The following is an 18,728-nucleotide window of genomic DNA, read 5'->3' on the forward strand; positions in this document are numbered from 1 at the left end:
TCATCTATCTTCTCCTGAAACTTATCTATTTATCTATACCTCCATGGGTACTGATCAATAACTTCTAACAACTCAGCAGTTATTTATTGTGTTCACTGGAGTGGGAACTGCAATAACATAATAGTCTCTACGCAGAGGGGAGTGTATATAAATTTTTGAGTGGGGTTGTATTATTGAATAAGCCATATAGCAGTAACCTATGTGTTATTTAGTATGATGCTTTTTAAATTACCCTTATCTACATTTTTTTTTGCTAAATTGTCTTGCTTAGAATGAAAATTGTCAATGATACACTACTAACATCAATCAAGTTTATGTTGTGGAATAACTTGCATATAGTCACTGTGCTCATTGACACTTCTTACCAAAAATGAGAGTTGGAGGGACTTCCCTGGCGGCGCAGTGGTTAAGACTTCACGCTCCCAATGCAGGGGGCCTGGGTTCGATCCCTGGTCCGGGAACTAGATCCCACATGCATGCCGCAACTAAGAGTTCACATGCCACCACTAAGGAGCCGGTGAGCTGCGACTAAGGAGCCCACCTGCCACAACAAAGACCTGATGCAACCAAATAAATAAATAAATGTTCAACAAACAAACAAGCAAAGGTAGGTTAATAGCTAACTGTTGAAAATTAAGAAATGACAGTTAAAAAAAAAAAGAGAGTTGGAAAATGTGCCTTGAACTTGTTAGGAGTGAGGGACGAGTCGAATATTCCATTCTTCTGAGAGCCTGATTCCAAGTGAATAATTCTCATCCTTTCTTTGCAACTTTCCTGCCCACTTCCGTGACAGTTTTAGCTCAAACCCAGCATTTTTACTGCAATTCAGAATCAAAACGTACAATTAAACTAAATACAGTAGTGACATTCTAACTAAAATGAATAGTTATAATAAAATACCGTTATTAAAAATATTGGCTTAGAGTTTGATATAATTAACCTTAGAATTTGATATAATTAACCTTATAACAAAAACATACTTTTTCTATTTGTTAGAATCCTGAAAAATATGTCTGAGTCTTAGAAGCATAGCATTAAGATAAAGTAAGAATCGTCTTTTGTTTCTATAATTCAAAAAAGAAGAAAAAAGGGGAGTGAAGAAGAGAGAGAAAATTTCTTAACTGAGAGCCAAATCATTTGCCTCAAGAAAAGAGCCATGATTTCCTAATCTATGTAGATACATGTAGATATGGCTGTAAGTTAAGTGAAATAAAATGTGTAAAAAGACTTAAAATAGTACAAAGTAGTTGTCCAAAATCTGTTCATTGCTTCTTCATCTGAATCTGCATTTGCATAGATTGCAGAAAATTTGTGAATGATGGGACTTGGCACTCATCATTTCTGCCTTTTGCAAAATCTCTTTTGTTACTATTTCCTCAGTTATAGTAGCTCATTGACTTAGGTATTAAATTCAATAGAATATTTTTAATTGAACACCCAATATATTTTCGAAGCTTTGTATTAATGAGCATCCCTTTAAGTCTCTCTTTTCCTCCCCAACCTCAAAGAAGGGTCAGAGTTGGGGTGAAGGGTTTTCTACGTCAGGATCTTTTCAGAAAGGGCATGGGATATTTAAACTTGTGTCATAGTCACAACTTGTACGAAAGCATTCAAATATTTAAAAAGCAAAGTAGATAGTTTGAAGGGCAAAGAGAAAATAGCTTTGATCCTTCATGATTTCACCAGGAGCCATTTGCATGTTCTGTTTTGCAGAGCCTGCACATTTTTCTGCAGATCATAAAGCGTTCTGTGAACACTAAAGCAGAAAACTCCCTAGAGTGGATGATTAATGTAGGTCCATCTTCTCCTGTCCATTCTACCTCACAAAACTTCCCTGAGCTGTAATTCTTGTTTCTGTGCTTTTTAGACTTCATTGCTGGCAAGCATGGGCTCTTCATCACTGGGGGAGAAGGATCTGAGAACAGAAAAAGCAAATGCAATGCTATCCAATGGGGCAGTTTCTAAGTTCCCTGTTGCCACAGCACCTAAGTACTCAGCTGAAGGTGGCTGACCAGGAATACTGGCAGAAAATGCAAATTCATATTTGAATTTGAATTTGAATTCCTCCCTTTCCCTGTGGGAAATGTGGAAAACAAAACTATTCTATCATTAATTTTAGGGTTCGAGGACTTCACTCTCCAAATCTCTGGTGGAGTGAGAGTGAGGTGCGTGTTAGGAGGAAGGATGGCAGGAAAGATTGAAACCAAAAAGGAGCTGCTCTTCTTTGTCCCCCACATCCAAGCCCCCCAGTAAAACTGAAAACTTAAAACTTGTGTCAAGGGGCTTTGAAACTGACTGATCCTCCATCATTTCTTGGAAAGAAAGAAGAACTAGAAGAACTAGTCTGGGTTGATTCCTTAGTAGAGCAGATCCACTGAGGTAATTTCAAATACAGTTGAGCCTTGAACAATGTGGGGGGCTGGGAAGGGGGTTAGGGGTGCTGACCCTCCTTGCAGTTGAAAATCCATCTATAAGGCCCTCCATATCCACAGTTCAGAATCCACGGATTCAACCAACTGAAGATCAGGTAGCACTGTAGTAGTTCTAGCAAAAAAAAAATCTGCTTATAAGTGGATCCGAACAGTTCAAACCCGTGCTGTTCAAGGTCAACTGTACATGAGCAATCCAAGACTACCCATGTCAGATGACTTTTTTTTTTTTTACCTATTTTTGAGTTATACACAGCGTAAAATTTACTATTTTAACCATTTTTAGGTGTACAAGTCAGTGGCATTATTACCTTAATTACATTCATGAACAAGTTCATTCATTCATTCCATAGATTTTAATTGAATGCATGCTATGGAACAGGCACTGCTGTCTGTGAACAAAATAAAGATCCCTGGCTGCAGGGGGATTTCTTCATTTTAGCACAGAGAGGTAGAGAACTAACAGAAAACATAATAATTAAATGGACTCTGTGACATGTTGGCTTGTGATAAGGGTTATGGTTGAATTCCAGGTCACAGTGCTCCCAGCATCTGAAGGCTTCTTGCCCTTCAAACAGCTCTGAGACCTTTGCTCATCCACCTCTTTCCCCACAAAGCCTCGCCTCTGATGACTGCTAGTACTTTTGGAGGGTTCATTGGTTACCTGACTGGGTAATTAATAAAGAAGATGTGTTCATTTGAGCCGATCACTTACTAAATATACAACAAACCCTGAAGGCAGTTGGGCCTGTCAATAAAAAAGGGTGGAGGTCTCGGCTACACCTAAATAGTGTGCTTTTCCCAAGAAAACACCCTTACCTTTGAGAATAAGAGTCAAGGCACAGAATTCAAACAGGAAGACATGCATTCTTCACCAGTCATGTGAGGAGTTTTTTAAAAAGAGGGGGTTGTATAGAAGCATTTGCATTTTGAAAAGTCTTTCTCCTCAAAAACTTATAAGGGCCAAAGAGGGAAGGGGTGAGGAATAAAGTGGTTTATTGTGCCCCATGATGACAGTGGAAAGGGGATCCTGAAATGCTTGCTTCTGTCAAGTGCAAGGATGCTGTCAGAGGTTTCCTATGAAATGTTTAGCTTCTGCCCAGGTTCTTTCAGGTTGTGAGGAACACTTATATACTATAATAAACATTTATTTTAAAAATATGTTGGGAGGATGGTAAGTAGCCTTATCATGGCGATCACTTTGAAATATATAGAAATACCTAGAATAGAAAAATGTATAGAAATACACTATGCTGTGTCTCAGGAACTAACATAGTGTTGTAGGTCAATTATACGTCAAAAACAAACATAGACTCATAAAAAGAGAGATAAGATTTCTGGTTACCAAAGGCGGGGGAGGTTGGGAGTGGAATTGGATGAAGGCAGTCAAAAGGTACAAACTCCCAGATGTAAGATAAATAAATCCTAGGGATGTCATGTACAACATGATAAATATAATGAACACTGCTGTATGTTACACATGAAAGCTGTTAAGAGAGTAAATCCTAAGAGTTCTCATCACAAGGAAAACATATACTTTTTCTATTTCTTTAATGTTGTGCCTATATGAGATGATGGATGGTCATTAAACTTATAGTGGTCATCATTTCATGATGTATGTAAGTCAAATCGTTGTGCTCTACGTCAAGTATAGCTCAGTTTATACAATGCTCTATGTCAATTATAGCTCAATAAAACTGGAAGAAAAAAAATGTACAGGGAGGAAAGTAGTAAGTACGTGATTGTGCAATTGGACTGCACCTTGACCATGATCAAAATTAAGATACCGATGTGGGGCAAAGGGACGCTTGTGCCTCTAACTGAGCTACTCTGCAAGCATGCAACATTACTAATGTGGTACCCTAGCTGGAAAGGCATAACCTGGGAAAACATTAGGTAAAATAAAATGGGGGAATATTCTATAAAATAACTGAACCAATTTCTTTAAAAATGGCAATGAAAGGCAAAAGTCTAAGGAACTGTTACAGATCAAAGGAGACTAAAGAGTGGGGTGACCAACCGGCCCTGTTTGTCTGGGACTGAGTGGTTTCCCAGGACACAGGACTTTCTGTGATAAAATCGGAAAAGTCCAGGCAAACGGGAATGAATCAGTCACCCTCATGAGGAGACACAATAGTTAAACGCAACGTGTGAAATGCGTGATCCTGGACTGGAGGAACAATGCTATAAAAGACATTATTGGGACAAGCCACAGAATTTGAAATTTAAAAAAAAATTGTGGCAAAATATAACAGAAAATTACCATTTAAACTATTTTTAGGTGTATAGTTCAGTGGCGTTAAGTGCGTTCACTACGTTGTACAACCATCGTCACTATCCATCTCCAGAATGTTTCCATCTTTCCAAACAGAAACGCTGTACCCAATAAATAGTGGCTGCCCATTTTATCCTTCTCCCAGCCTCTGTTAACCACCATTCTACTTCCTGTCTCTGTGAATGTGCCTCTTCTAGGTACCTCATATAAGTGGAATCACACAACACTTGTCCTTTTGTGTCTGGCTTATTTCACTTAGCATAGTGTTTTCTAGGTTCATCCATGTTGTAGCATAAATTAGAATATCATTCCTTTCTATGGCTGAATAATATTCCACTGCACGCACATACCACATTTTCTTTGTCCATTCATCTCTAGATGGACATTAGGTTTGTCCCTACCTTTTGGCTATTGGTTTGTTTTGTTTTGTTTTTTTTGGCTGCACTGGGTCTTCATTGCAGTGCGCGGGCTCTTCGTTGTGGTGTGCAGGCTTCTCTAGCTGTGGCGCGTGGGCTTAGTTGCCCCGCGGCATGTGGGATCTTAGTCCCCGACCAGGGATCAAACCCACATCCCCTGCATTGGAAGACAGATTCTTAACCACTGGACCACCAGGAAAGTCCCCCTTTTGGCTATTGTAAATAATGCTGCAATGAACACTGGCGTAGAAACACGGACTTTTTTTTTCTTTTCTTTTTTGCGGTACGCGGGCCTCTCACTGTTGTGGCCTCTCCCGCTGCGGGGCACAGGCTCCGGACGCGCAGGCCCAGCGGCCATGGCTCACGGGCCCAGCCCCTCTGCGGCATGTGGGATCCTCCCGGACCGGGGCACGAACCCGTGTCCCCTGCATCGGCAGGCGGACTCTCAACCACTGCGCCACCAGGGAAGCCCGAAACACGGACTTTTAAATTAAAGTATTACATTAGTGTAAAATTTCCTGAATTTGATGCCTGTGGTTGTAGAAGAAAATATCTTTGTTCTAAGGCAATACTCACTGAAATACTGAGGCAAAGGAGTATGATATACACATCCTATTCTCAAATGCTTCAGAAAAAAATGAGACACAAAGGAAATGTGGCAAAATGTTAAAAATTGATGAATCTGTGTAAAAAGTATGTGAGTTCTCCATATTATTCTTGCAAATTTTCCATAACTTAAGAATTTAAAAAATTCATAGAAAGTAAGGGAGAGAGAAATTTTATTTATGACAACCAGGCCTCGTGGAGCTAGAGGAATCTATGAAAAGCCAGCTGTCACAGAGCCTGAAATGTACTAAGAGGAGTGGAAGGTAACTCAGGATTCATCACAGTTTAATTTGGTATCTTGTCCCTCTGAGCGGAACTTGGCCACAGTGCACTTTTCTAGCTCTTTGTTGTTATGGTTTCTCAACTAGTCTGCTTCTTCTTCAATTGCTCCTGTTCCTACCAACTAATTTTTGCAACCTGTCTTGTCCTCTCTTCCTCTTGTCTTCCGCTTGCTCACAGCTTCTGCTTTCTCTTGCTTTCTACTTCCTCTTCTTTAAGTGTGTGTTGGTTGCCACTGCCATCTTCCTCTGGTCCAGGCAGCTGTGATGGGGTCATGTGGAACAGAACATGACAATCTTTGCATAGAAAGAAAGAGCTGCAGCCTTGACACATAAGCATATTGCTTGGCCAGTTCAGTCCAGCTTAAAACACTATGCCTGTAATACTTGGTTGGTTTAGGGAGTTGGTATTGGGGGCACAGTGGGGAGAAAAGGCAAACCATCAGATCTCACCTCAGGCACTAATGGGTTTTTTTTTTTTGGTCACCCTGCTTCTGGGTCTTAGTTCCCCAACAAGGGATTGAACCCAGGGCGATGGCAGTGAAAGCACTGAGTTCTAACCACTGGACAGCCAGGGAACCCTAATGATTCATTCTTGATTCATCTTGGAAATGTGTGATAAAAATAGAAACTATATATAAAAGTTCAAGAGAATTGAGGAGTCAAGATGTCATTATAATTTTGGAGAAAATTGTTAGAAAACCCTTCCTTCCTTCTTCCTTTCCCTTCCTTTCCCTCCCTTCCTTCCTTCCTTCCTTCCTTCCTTCCTTCCTTCCTTCCTTCCTTCCTCCCTTCCTCCCTTCCTCCCTTCCTTCCACAAAAATTAATTATGTGAAAGGCATTATAATGGATACTTTGGGGAATCCAAATTGTGTAAGATGTGGTCCCTGCCACAAGAAGCTTACAGTGTAGGTCAAGGTGTTTTAAATTAAAGGTTGCATCCTGTTAGTATGCATCTGAACTGCATTTTTAAAAAAATGGCATAAAAGGGAAAATTATTTGAGTCCATCACATTTTGCAACAGTATATATTGTTCAGTGAATTTTTATATGTGTGTGTATGTGTCCATAGGATTGTGATATTAAATGTATTTCTACTGTGGGCTACAGAAAAACTGTCTGTAAGCTATTGATCTAGTAGAACTTAAGCCTACAGCTTCAGTGATCACCCATATGCTGATTCGTATCTCCAGTATAGACCGTATTCCTGAGCTCCGGGTATGGCTATCCAACTGCCAGCCGGACACGTCAAGCTCAACCTATCCAACATTGCCCATATCATCTTCCTCCTCAAAAAGTGCCCTTTGCCTACATTGTCTGTTGTATGATATCAATATCCACCAGGTAAGTCAAGCCAGAAGCCCTGGAGTTCTCTATGGAATCTCCTTCTCCATTCATTGTTCACACCCAACTGGCCAGTTGGCCTCCTCTTCTCCATCCTCACTGACGGTCCTTGGTTTAGGCCCTGAGTAATTTCTCACCTGGTTTCTTGCCACCCTTTGCTAACTAGTCTCTTTGTCTCCAGTCTTATTTCATGACTCACAAGTCTGTGTATCACGTTGCTTCTCAAGTGAACTTCCAAAAGTGCTAATATGACCTTTTCATTTCTGGTTGGAAATCCTTCCATGGTTCTCTGCTGCCTTCATATTAATGTCCAATCATGAGAGCTAGAGTCTTTCTTGATCTGCCCCTGTGGCTTCTTCAGCCTCAATTACTGATCCTCAGCTCCATCTCAGATTCTAGAGGTACCAACTAACTCTGGTTCCCAAACAGCTCAGGTGTTTTCATACTTCAATTTCAATTTTACTCCTGCCTTGAATCACTTCCTATGTTTCTTTGCCTGTGTCTAAATCCTACTGCTCTTTCTAGACACAGCTCTAGTGTCATCTGGTCTTGGGACCTGTTCTGACGACGCGCCAAGGCTTCCCCAGCATCCTGGGTGTGCCGCTGTCCCAGCAGTGACGAGTCCACGTGGTCATTGCTGTCAGGGTTGTCTTGATTACGAACTAGCTGACAGCAAGGACTCTGGTTTGTTCATCTCTGTAAAACATGCAACTAGCCCAAAGCCTGATATACTCAGCACTGACCAAACATTTGTTGAAAGAAAGAGTGAAGATGAAATCTCTTACTGGCCTACTCCTTGATTGTAATGATAGTATAATGATAATGTTAAATAATTCTTGCAAATACTGTAGTTCTCAAGAGTCATTAGAACGGATAAACAAGGTCCTACTGTATAACACAGGGAACTATATTCAGATCCTGTGATAAACCATGATGGAAAAGAATATTTAAAAAATGTTTAAATGTGTTAAAAAAAAAGTCATTAGAACCAGAGGATTACTGATTGGCCAGATGTGCTTTGTCTAATTCTGATTCTATCATTCCCTTTTCCACCTCCCCCTTCTCTGTCTGGTTCCTATAACATGAGAATAAGAGAACATTACCATCTGCTTGTGGAAACATCCAGGAATTTTCCCACCAACAGATCACTGTTTTTTAACAAAAAAGAAGAAAGTAAGAAAGAGAAAGAAAGAAAGAGAGAGAGAGAGAGAGAGAGAGAGAGAGAGAAAGAAAGAAAGAAAGAAAGAAAGAAAGAAAGAAGGAAGGAAGGAAAGAAAGAAAGAAAGAAAGAAAGAAAGAAAGAAAGAAAGAAAGAAAGAAAGAAAGAAAGAAAGAAAGAAAGAAAGCAGGAAAGAAAGGAGGAAAGAAAGGAGGAAAGAAAGGAGGAAAGAAAGAAAGGGGGAAGGAAGGGAGGGAGGGAGGGAGGAAGGACTAGAGAAGAAGGCAAGTGGGCAATGTAGATCAAGTTTATTTTATCTTACACCTTTGTTGTCCTTACTGTCCATCTGTAATGCTTTCTACGCCTCAGGGAGGTAGGTAGGCCAGATCCTTTTGGGGCTTACTTTGGATGTGACCCTGCTTGGAAGCAGGGTGTCTGATCCAAAGTGACTTTTGAGGAAGCTTCCAGTCTGGAGTGTATAATGCATGTACCCAAGGCTACCGTATGAATTCATATGTCCCCAGAGAACCATCTAGATTTTCTCTCTATGCTAGGCACTGGGGATATAGTGACAAAGATGATGTGGCCTCTGTCTGGAGGAGGAAGGGAAATATTTTTCTTTGTTCCTATGCAAACTCTTCTGTTGTTTCAAACTTTTGTTTTCTTGGATTTTGCTTGATGTAAGTGAAACGTAGTGCCATTTCTAAGTTATTCAGCAATTTTGTTTCAAAGGGTTCCACCTCTCTGTGACAAGACAGAGCTATTCTTAATGCAAAGGTTTGGAGCCCAGAAATGGGAGCTCCAAAGGTCAATATATTCCTTATCCAAAATAAATAGGCTGTGGAGGCAAAATGTTCTATGAGGTTTACTTTTTTTTTTTTTTTTTGCAGTACGCGGGCCTCTCACTGCTGTGGCCTCTGCCGTTGCAGAGCACAGACTCCGGACGCACAGGCTCAGCGGCCATGGCTCATGGGCCCAGCCACTCCACAGCATGTGGGATCTTCCCGGACCGGGGCACGAACCCATGTCCCCTACATCGGCAGGCGGACTCTCAACCACTGAGCCACCAGGGAAGCCCTAAGGTTTACTTTTTTAATATGTACATGGATGCGATATTATCTACCACCTTTACATGTGAGGATTCACTGAGCTAAAATATGTGAAGTACCAGCAGAGAGGTGGGTACCCAGTGCTGTAACATCCACAAGTTGTGATTTGCCCTTCTAGTGCATCAGAAAACAGAGGGGACACCAAGGCTGAACCAGGAAGCGGCTGGCACAAACTCAGTGTTCCCACCACCCTTGGAGATGCTGTGGTGTCTGACACAGTAGAGGCACAAGGAGGAATTTTTTTTTTAAGTGCAATAAATGGCCCAGTTACAGGCTTGTGAATAAAGTAAACGCTGAAGCATCCTTTAAAGTGTTACTTTGGGGCTACACATAATGTGCCTTTCTCATCTTTGAGGGGAGGTGGAAGTCAGGGAACTATAACACGTTTTACCATCTAATTAGTCACTTGATCTTAATAGAAAAATGACTGGGTCCTTTGGGTTTTGCTCTACTTATCTAGGTCATTTCCAGCTTTTTCTCTCAGTAAATCAATTCTCCACCTCTGTTACACAACATCTGGAATACATATGGTTTCTCAAAATGTCAGCATGTGCACCTTTAGAGCAAAGCTACAAAGTATTACTTAGAATCATAACAAACAATGTTTTTAGCTACAGCAAAATTAGGGAGGGATTCGCTTGAAATTCTGTTGTAGTCATTAAAAACCTGACATTTTCCCAACGATATCTCCAATGTGTTTTTAGAAACGGCCCTCATTCCCATGGCTTCACACAAGATCCAATACTTCCCGGATTCTATAGCAACAATTAATTACTCCCTGACCACTGAGTAATGTGAGGTCCTCTTGGCTGGGCTCATTCTCAGATTTGGCTGTGACCTCTAAGTTTCTAAGATGTCCCAAGAGCAAAGGGGCTTCTTCCTGGGATTTTAACTCAAGCTATGGGGGAAATGTGGTTGTAGAGTGCTCTGCTTTTCCCAAGGCTTCGCCTGAGTGTTGTACTGGTGGCAGAACTTTCCCTTATTCTCAGTTTCAACTCTACATGATGCCACACTTGTCACTGACACCTTGCCACCCCCTTGGAAGAGATCACGTCCGCATCAAATAACTCGTCTATGTGACACATTCAGCATTTGCTCTGGTCTGACCCTTCCTACTTATTCAACCTCAGCCTCCTTTTGTATCTGTCATTTGCTCTGCCTCTAACAGATCAGTTTTTTTTCATTGCCCCACAAATACTGTTGTCATATCTGGGCTTTGCTTGTACTCTTCCCCACCTGCTAAGCCCTTTCTTCTTTTTTTCACCTATCCAAATCCTTCTAGCCCTTGAAAGCCCAAATAGAATCTATTTCTTTTAGTGCTCTAATGCTCATTATTCTTCCCGTTCCCAAAACTCCTTTATTATTAATAACTGATATCCATTCATCATTCATTCATTCATTCTTATAATAAGGATTTACTAAGAACCCACGATGAGTTATCACCATTCTAGAGCTCAGGGTACCATAAGACAAAGCCTTTACCCTCTTGGAGTTTTTTTACACTTCTTCTAGTGTGGAAGACAGACCTTAAGCAAGTAAAACAAGTGAGTAGTGTAGCTTTACATTGAAACAAGTGCTATGAGCAAAAAATAAAGAGGCAGGATAAGGGCTAGAATGTGACCACGGCAGTGGAGGCTGTTTTTCATTCAGTGGTCAGGGAAGGCCTCTTTGAGGAGGAGACATTTGATATTTGAGCAGAGACTTGAATTATGAGAAGAAATCAGCCATGAGCCAACCCAAGAGAAGGGTGCTCCAGGTAAAGGGAATAGGAAGTGAAGTCCTGGAGATAGAAATGTTCTAGAAAGATGAGGAATGTTCTAGAACAGCAAGAAGGCTAATGTGAGGCAGAGTGTAGCAGGAGATGAGGATGCAGAGGACACAGAGGTGAAGAAACTGTAGGGCTTTAAGGGAGAGAAGAATCATGGGTGACTTCTTAATGTTAAGTCTGAGTACCTGGTAGGGAAAGCCTAGGGGGAGGAAGGAAATAGATTTGTGTGAGCAGGAGAGATGTTGGATTTGGAAACAAGAGTTCATTTTTAGACGTATTAAGTTTGAGATCCCTTTAAGCATCTAAGTGTAGATGTTGGGTAGAGAGTTGGATATATACAAGTCTGAAACCCAATGAGAGGTCAGGCTAGAGTTACAAAAAGCCAAGGGTCTAGACAACACCACCAAGGAAAAGTGTAGATGGAGAAGACGCCAGAGCCCTAGGGCCCGCCAGCATTTAGAGGTCACGGAGAAGGAGACAGAAGGGAGACTCAACTTGTGGCCACTAAAGTTTCCCACATTTCCAAACACATCCATGGCATTGTGTGGTGGGCTTGTAGTTTCACGGGTGCCAGACCTGTCTTGACAACCAAGACGGCAGACTTTCTGTGATCGCTCTCCACAGGAGTGAAGGTAAAGATCTAAAGCAATTTATTGGTGCCTCCAGTCTTGGCATGGTCCTTGTTTACTACGTATTTCTTACTGTTCCAAACTTTCTCACAGTGCTGAGTAAACACTGCCAAGCTATTGGGGGAAATATAGCTACTTCCTTTCTCAAGGACTGGATCTGTGAGTTAGTTAAGAATTCTCAGGCTTATTTTACTGGCAGTAAACTGATGCACAGAGAGATTAACTAATTTACGCACTGCCCACACTGAGTCAATAGTTAGCCTGAGGCCACACTGCAGCGATCAGTAGAATGTGTGCTGACTGCCAGCATCCCCTGGAGTGTTGGCTTTTTTTTTTTTTAATTGCTAACATATATGGGTGATCTACTCAGTACTTTACAGACAGTAACTTTTTTTTTTAACATCTTTATTGGAGTATAATTGCTCTACAATGGTGTGTGTTTCTGCTTTATAACAAAGTGAATCAGCCATACATATACATATATCCTCATATCCCTTCCCTCTTGCATCTTCCTCCCACCTTCCCTATCCCACCCCTCTAGGTGGTCATAAAGCACTGAGCTGATCTCCCTGTGCTATGTGGCTGCTTCTCACTAGCTGTCTATTTTACATTTCGTAGTGTATGTATGTCCATGCCACTCTCTCACTTCATCCCAGCTTACCCTTCCCCCTCCCCGTGTCCTCAAGTCCATTCTCTATGTCTGTGTCTTTATTCCTGTCCTGCCTCTAGGTTCATCAGAACCTTTTTTTTTAGATTCCATACATATGTGTTAGCATACGGTATTTGTTTTTCTCTTTCTGAATTACTTCACTCTGTAGGACAGACTTTAGGTCCATCCACCTCACTACAAATAACTCAGTTTCGTTTCTTTTTATGGCTGAGTAATATAGATGTGTATATACTCGCCACATCTTTATCCATTCATCTGTCGATGGACACTTAGGTTGCTTCCATGTCCTGGCTGTTTTACAGACAGTAACTCTTAATCCTCACAACACTCCATGCAATTGGCAACATTGTCCCCATTTTACAGATGAGGAAACTTGAGACATAAATGGAGAATTTCATGTGATAAAGTGGCAGATTTGTCTGGCTCCTAATCCATGCTCTTAACTACAATGTTACATGCCTGCTGAAACAGAATATCTGAGAATAGGACACAAGAGTAGTTGGTATTTAGAAAACACTCTGGAACATTTTTTAAATTAATTTTTATTGGAGTATAGTTGCTTTACTATGTTGTGTTAGTTTCTACTGTACAGCAAAATGGATCAGCCATGCGTATACATATATCCCCTCCTTTTTGGACTTTCTTCCCATTCAGGTCAACACAGTGCATTAAGTAGAGTTCCCTGTGCTATATACTATGTTCTCATTAGTTATCTATTTTATACATACTATCAATAGTGTATATGTGTCAATCCCAATCTCCCAATTCTTCCCACACCCCCTTCCCCCTTGGTATCCATACATTTGTTCTCTACATCTGTGTCTCTATTTCTGCTTTGCAAATAGAATCATATATACCATTTTTCTAGATTCCATGTATATGTGTTAATATACAATATTTGTTTTTCTCTAACTTACTTCACTCTGTATGACACTCTCTAGGTCCATCCACATTTCTACAAATGACCCAATTTTTTTAGGGCTGAGTAATATTCCACTGTATAAATGTACCACATCTTCTCTATCCATTCCTCTGTTGATGGACATTTAGGTTGCTTCCATGTCCTGGCTATTGTAAATCATGCTGCTATGGACATTGGGGTGCATGTGTCTTTTTGAATTATGGTTTTCTCTGGGTATATGCCCAGTAGTGGGATCGCAGGGTCATATGGTAGTTCTATTTGTAGTTTTTTAAGGGACCTCCATAATGTTTTCCATAGTGGCTGTAACAATTTACACTCCCACCAACAGTGCATGATGGTTCCCTTTTCTCCACGCTCTCTCTAGCATTTATTGTCTGTAGATTTTAAAAAATAATTTTATTTACTTACTTATTTATTTGGCTGTGTTGGGTCTTTGCTGCTGCACATGGGCTTTCTCTAGTTGCGGCGAGCGGGGGCTACTCTTTGTTGCAGTGTGTGGGGCTTCTTATTGCAGTGGCTTCTCTTGTTACAGAACATGGGCTCTAGGCACATGGGCTTCAGTAGTTGTGGCACATAGGCTCAGTAGTTGTGGCGCACGGGCTTAGTTGCTCTGTGGCATGTGAGATCTTCCTGGACCAGGGATTGAACCCATGTCCCCTGCACTGGCAGGCAGATTCTTAACCACTGCACCACCAAGGAAGTCCATATTGTTTGTAGATTTTTTGATGATGGCCATTCTGACCAGTGTGAGGTGATACCTCATTGTAGTTTTGATTTGCATTTCTCTAATAATTATTAATGTTGAGCATCTTTTCATGTGCCTCTTGGCCATCTGTATGTCTTCTTTGGAGAAAGGTCTATTTAGGTCTTCTGCCCATTTTTGGATTGGGTTGTTTGTTTTTTTGATATTGAGCTGCATGAGCTGCTTGTATATTTTGGAGATTAATTCTTTGTCAGTTGTTTCATTTGCAAATATTTTCTCCCATTCTAAGGGTTGTCTTTTCATGTTGCTCATGGTTTCCTTTGCTGTGCAAAAGCTTTTAAATTGCATTAGGTCCAATTTGTTTATTTTTGTTTTTATTTTCATTACTCTAGGAGTTGGGTCACAAAAGATCTTGCTGCGATTTATGTCAAAGAGGGTTCTGCCTATGTTTTCCTCTAAGAGTTTTATAGTATCTGGCCTTACATTCAGGTCTTTAATCCATTTTGAGTTTATTTTTGTGTATGGTGTCAGGGAGTGTTCTAATTTCATTCTTTTACATGTAGCTGTCCAGTTTTCCCAGCACCACTTATTGAAGAGACTGTCTTTTCTCCATTGTATATTCTTGCCTCCTTTCTCATAGATTAGGTTATGATATGTGCATGGGTTTAACTGTGGGCTTTCTATCCTGTTCCATTGATCTATATTTCTGTTCTTGTGCCAGTACCATGCTGTCTTGATTATTGAAGCTTTGTAGTATAGTCTGAGGTCAGGGAGCCTGATTCCTCCAGCTCCGTCTTTCTTTCTCAAGATTGCTTTGGCCATTTGGGGTCTTTTTTGATTCCATACAAATTATAAAATATTTTGTTCTAGTTCTGTGAAAAATGCCATTGGTAATTTGATAGAGATTGCATTGAATCTGTAGATTGCTTTACGTATATAAAGGTTGGAGAATCCAAGTTTCATGGGATCTCAAGTTTATTCTTTGAAGCTCATAATCATCTTAAAATTCGTTCTACTAAGCTGTTTATTTTTAATATCTCATCATCCATGTTAAGTTAATTTATTAGAGTCTCATAGACTACTCTGAGTAACAATTTTGTTAAACATAGGCAACAGCTTACAGGACAGTTTATCATTTCCAGAGAGGTAAAGCATGTAACTGTACATTGGACCAGTTTGCATTGTCTGATATGTTGACAATCATTACCTAACAATTTAAAGCCTCATGCCATGGACATTGATGTAGCCAACTCTCAACAAGAATAATGCATCTTTTCCCACTGTATTTATGATTCTACACATTTGCCTACTCAGCTCCATAAACAATAATGAAACAAATCAATCATAATGCCAGCACAAGAGCATGAATGACTCCATGTTGCTGGCTGAGAGGAGGTGGGAATGGGTTGTGTTTACACTCCCTAGGCTAGTAAAGAGAAAAGCTTTTGAGGTAGGGGATGGCCCAGAGCCCTCAGAAAAGTCAGTCCATGGAGTATTCTCTGACAACCTTTGCAGATGGTCTCAAGAGCTTATGGGATGAAAGGGAAATGGAGTCAGAGAAGTATTAAAAAAACAAAAACAAAAAACAGAAATGAATCCAGTTCTTGGGTGAAAAAAAAGATACCTATTGAAGTACAAGGCTTTTAGATCATAGGTAATAACATCTAGTAAACTTATTTCTGTTGACCGGGAATTGTGTTTTACTGTCACAGATCTCCTTGAGTTTGCATCATTTGCACAATGAGACTGGTTTCACCTGTTTGCAACTGTTAAACTCTTAGTCATTAGTTAAGTTGTTTAAGTCAATTTTCCCAGCAGTTTATCCTATACACTTTTTTTAAAATCCCACAATAGAAATCAACCAAGGATGCACACCTGTTGTATATTGTCAAAGGGAAAAAAAAAAACAACTATTTGAAGTAGAAATGAGTGAGGCCATTACACTAGAGGGAACTGTAATCTGAATCTTTCATCTGAAAAGATACAAAGAAAGAGAAATATAATTGGGCTAGAGGGTGGAGAAGAGGAAGGTTAGTGGTGGAAGGGTGGGAATTGGGATGAACTTCTAAGGTGTACATCTTGGGCATAAAGTTGTCAGATTTAGCAAAAAAAAAAAGAAAGAAAAGAGAAAGAAAAATATAAGATGCTAAAATAAATCTGAATTTCAGGTAAACAGCAAATAAGTTTTAGTGTAAGTCTGTCTCATGTAATATCTGAGACAGACTTATACTAAAAAATATTTGCTGTTTATCTGAAATTCACATTTAGCCAAGTGTCCTGTATTTTATCTGGCAACCCTAGTTGAGTAGTGCCTTTTAATCTCAGTTTGAAAAAAATCCTTTTAGAAGACAGATGTCTTCAGGAAACTGGGTCATGGATTCAACAACATAATACTTGCTAATTATGCTGCACAGTGTGATGAGATGATATATTTATTTAATATAAATAAACTAGCAATTGTAATGACTTAAACTTAGCTATTCTGATTTGAAAAATCATCCACTTTATTTATCTATTTGGCATGAGTAGGAATAAACTAAAAATGGACAACACTGATTCTAAGACTTATAGACAAGGAAACATCCATCCATTCATTCATTTACTCATTCTTACTTTTTATCTGTACAAAGGCTTTCTGGTAGTTATGTTTTATTACATTTTATTTTAGTGATCAAATAATTATCATATATAGACTCCCTGATCCAGTTTCTTAAATAATTCTGCATGGTAATAACTTAAATTTAAAGAGATAATAGACCCAGCCAAAGACAAAACAAAGCCCCAAAGAAAGAGCCGACTTGCCACCATCACTTACCACAATCTGTCCAATTCCAATTTGTCCAGGATGGCAATGAACTAGCACATACAGAGATTGAAACAGTATAGGCTTAGAGTTGGGTGCTGAGATTGTAATGGGAGGAAAGAAGGGAGAAACAGCATGAAGGAGAAATAAAGTCTAAGTAAAAGAAGTACAAATGCACCAGATTCTGGCTGAGAGAGGGTAAGGCAAGGATGGGGGAAAGGTAAGGGAATGAGGTGTGACCTGAGCTTGGTGGGAAAATGAAAGGACGGCACAGAGATGAGTGAGCAAGTGTGAGGATGAGAGTTTGTAGATTGTCCCATATTTGAGGGGATGTCAGATGAAAGGAAATTTATTTTGTCTAGCTCCAGAGAGTGAAACCAAGGTCAATAAATAGACATAGCAGGAAAACAGATCTTTACACCATTTTGGCAAGAGCTTCCTAAGCTTCAGAGTTGACTGCTGATAGCACAGCCCATCCCTGGAGATGTGTGAAGAAGTAGAGGCTGGCTGACTGGTGGGCAGGCCTGGGGTGGAGACGATTCCTGTCTTGGGTAAGGAGTGGACTAAACAGATGCTCTCCAAGGCCCCTTCCCACCTGTGGTATATGTATCAATCCAGCAGGGCCTTGCATCTTTTATCAATTGCTATGTCCTCAGTGCCTAGAACAGTGCTTGACACACAGTAGGTCTCAGTAAATCTGTAGGGTCGCAGGGGAAGTGCTTTCTGGAGGAGGTGGTACTGTTTTGGGCCTTGGCCTTGATGTGATAGGGAAAGGGAAATTAGCTTAAATTAAATCAACACACAAAGAGCATCTACATTTGGAGGAGGACAGGCTATAGGGCTCTATTTTGTGGGAGCTACAAATTACATAATCCATGTTTCCCCTGTCCATACCAGCCTGGAGAGGAAAAAGAGAAAAAGATAATAGGCAAAAACAACATTTCTCTGGTTCTCTCATTCTCCTCTGCCTACAGTATTTTCATTCCCTTCAAATTTCTCACCAACTGGGCTTCCCTGGTGGCGCAGTGGTTAAGAATCCACCTGCCATTGCAGGGGACATGGATTCGATCCCTGGTCCGGGAAGATCCCACATGCCACGGAGCAACTAAGCCCATGCACCACAACTACTGAACCTGCGCTCTAGAGCCCACGAGCCACAACTACTGAGCACATGTGCCGCATCTACTGAAGCCCGCGTGCTCCTAGAGCCCGTGCTCTGCAACAAGAGAAGCCACCACAGTGAGAAGCCCGTGCACTGCAATGACGAGTAGCCCCCACTTGCTGCAACTAGAGAAAGCCCGCGCACAGCAACGAAGATCCAACACAGCCAAAACACTAAATAAATAAAAATAAATAAGTTTATTTTTAAAAAAATTCTCACCAACTAGTTCTAGGAGCCGCCAGGGGATGGCCCTCCTGCCTTCTGAACTCACAGCTATTAAAGGGTATTTGATTGTGTTACTTTTCTGTCCTCTGGCTTGCTGTTTTCTCTCCTGCTTTGTCATACGGTGGTGATGTGTCTACATTTCTATCAGCTCCAATGATGCCACAGCTTCCATAAACCCCACCAAGCCACCAAGGCTGTGCTGCACCTGCTAAATATGCTCTGCCCACCACC

General features: G+C 40.6%; 1 long non-coding RNA gene across 1 annotated transcript in view; it reads right to left on the bottom strand.

Annotated features, from left to right (window-relative positions):
* Positions 1–691: 691 nt before the first annotated feature.
* Positions 692–18,728, bottom strand: part of LOC132515812 (uncharacterized) — a 110,595-nt gene continuing 92,558 nt past the window's right edge. The window contains exon 4 of the long non-coding RNA XR_009539194.1: positions 692–818. This is a non-coding gene — a long non-coding RNA (uncharacterized LOC132515812). The remainder of the gene's footprint in view (positions 819–18,728) is intronic.

The sequence above is a fragment of the Lagenorhynchus albirostris genome, chromosome 2, assembly GCF_949774975.1.
Source record: "Lagenorhynchus albirostris chromosome 2, mLagAlb1.1, whole genome shotgun sequence".
Classification (NCBI taxonomy): Eukaryota; Metazoa; Chordata; class Mammalia; order Artiodactyla; family Delphinidae; genus Lagenorhynchus; species Lagenorhynchus albirostris.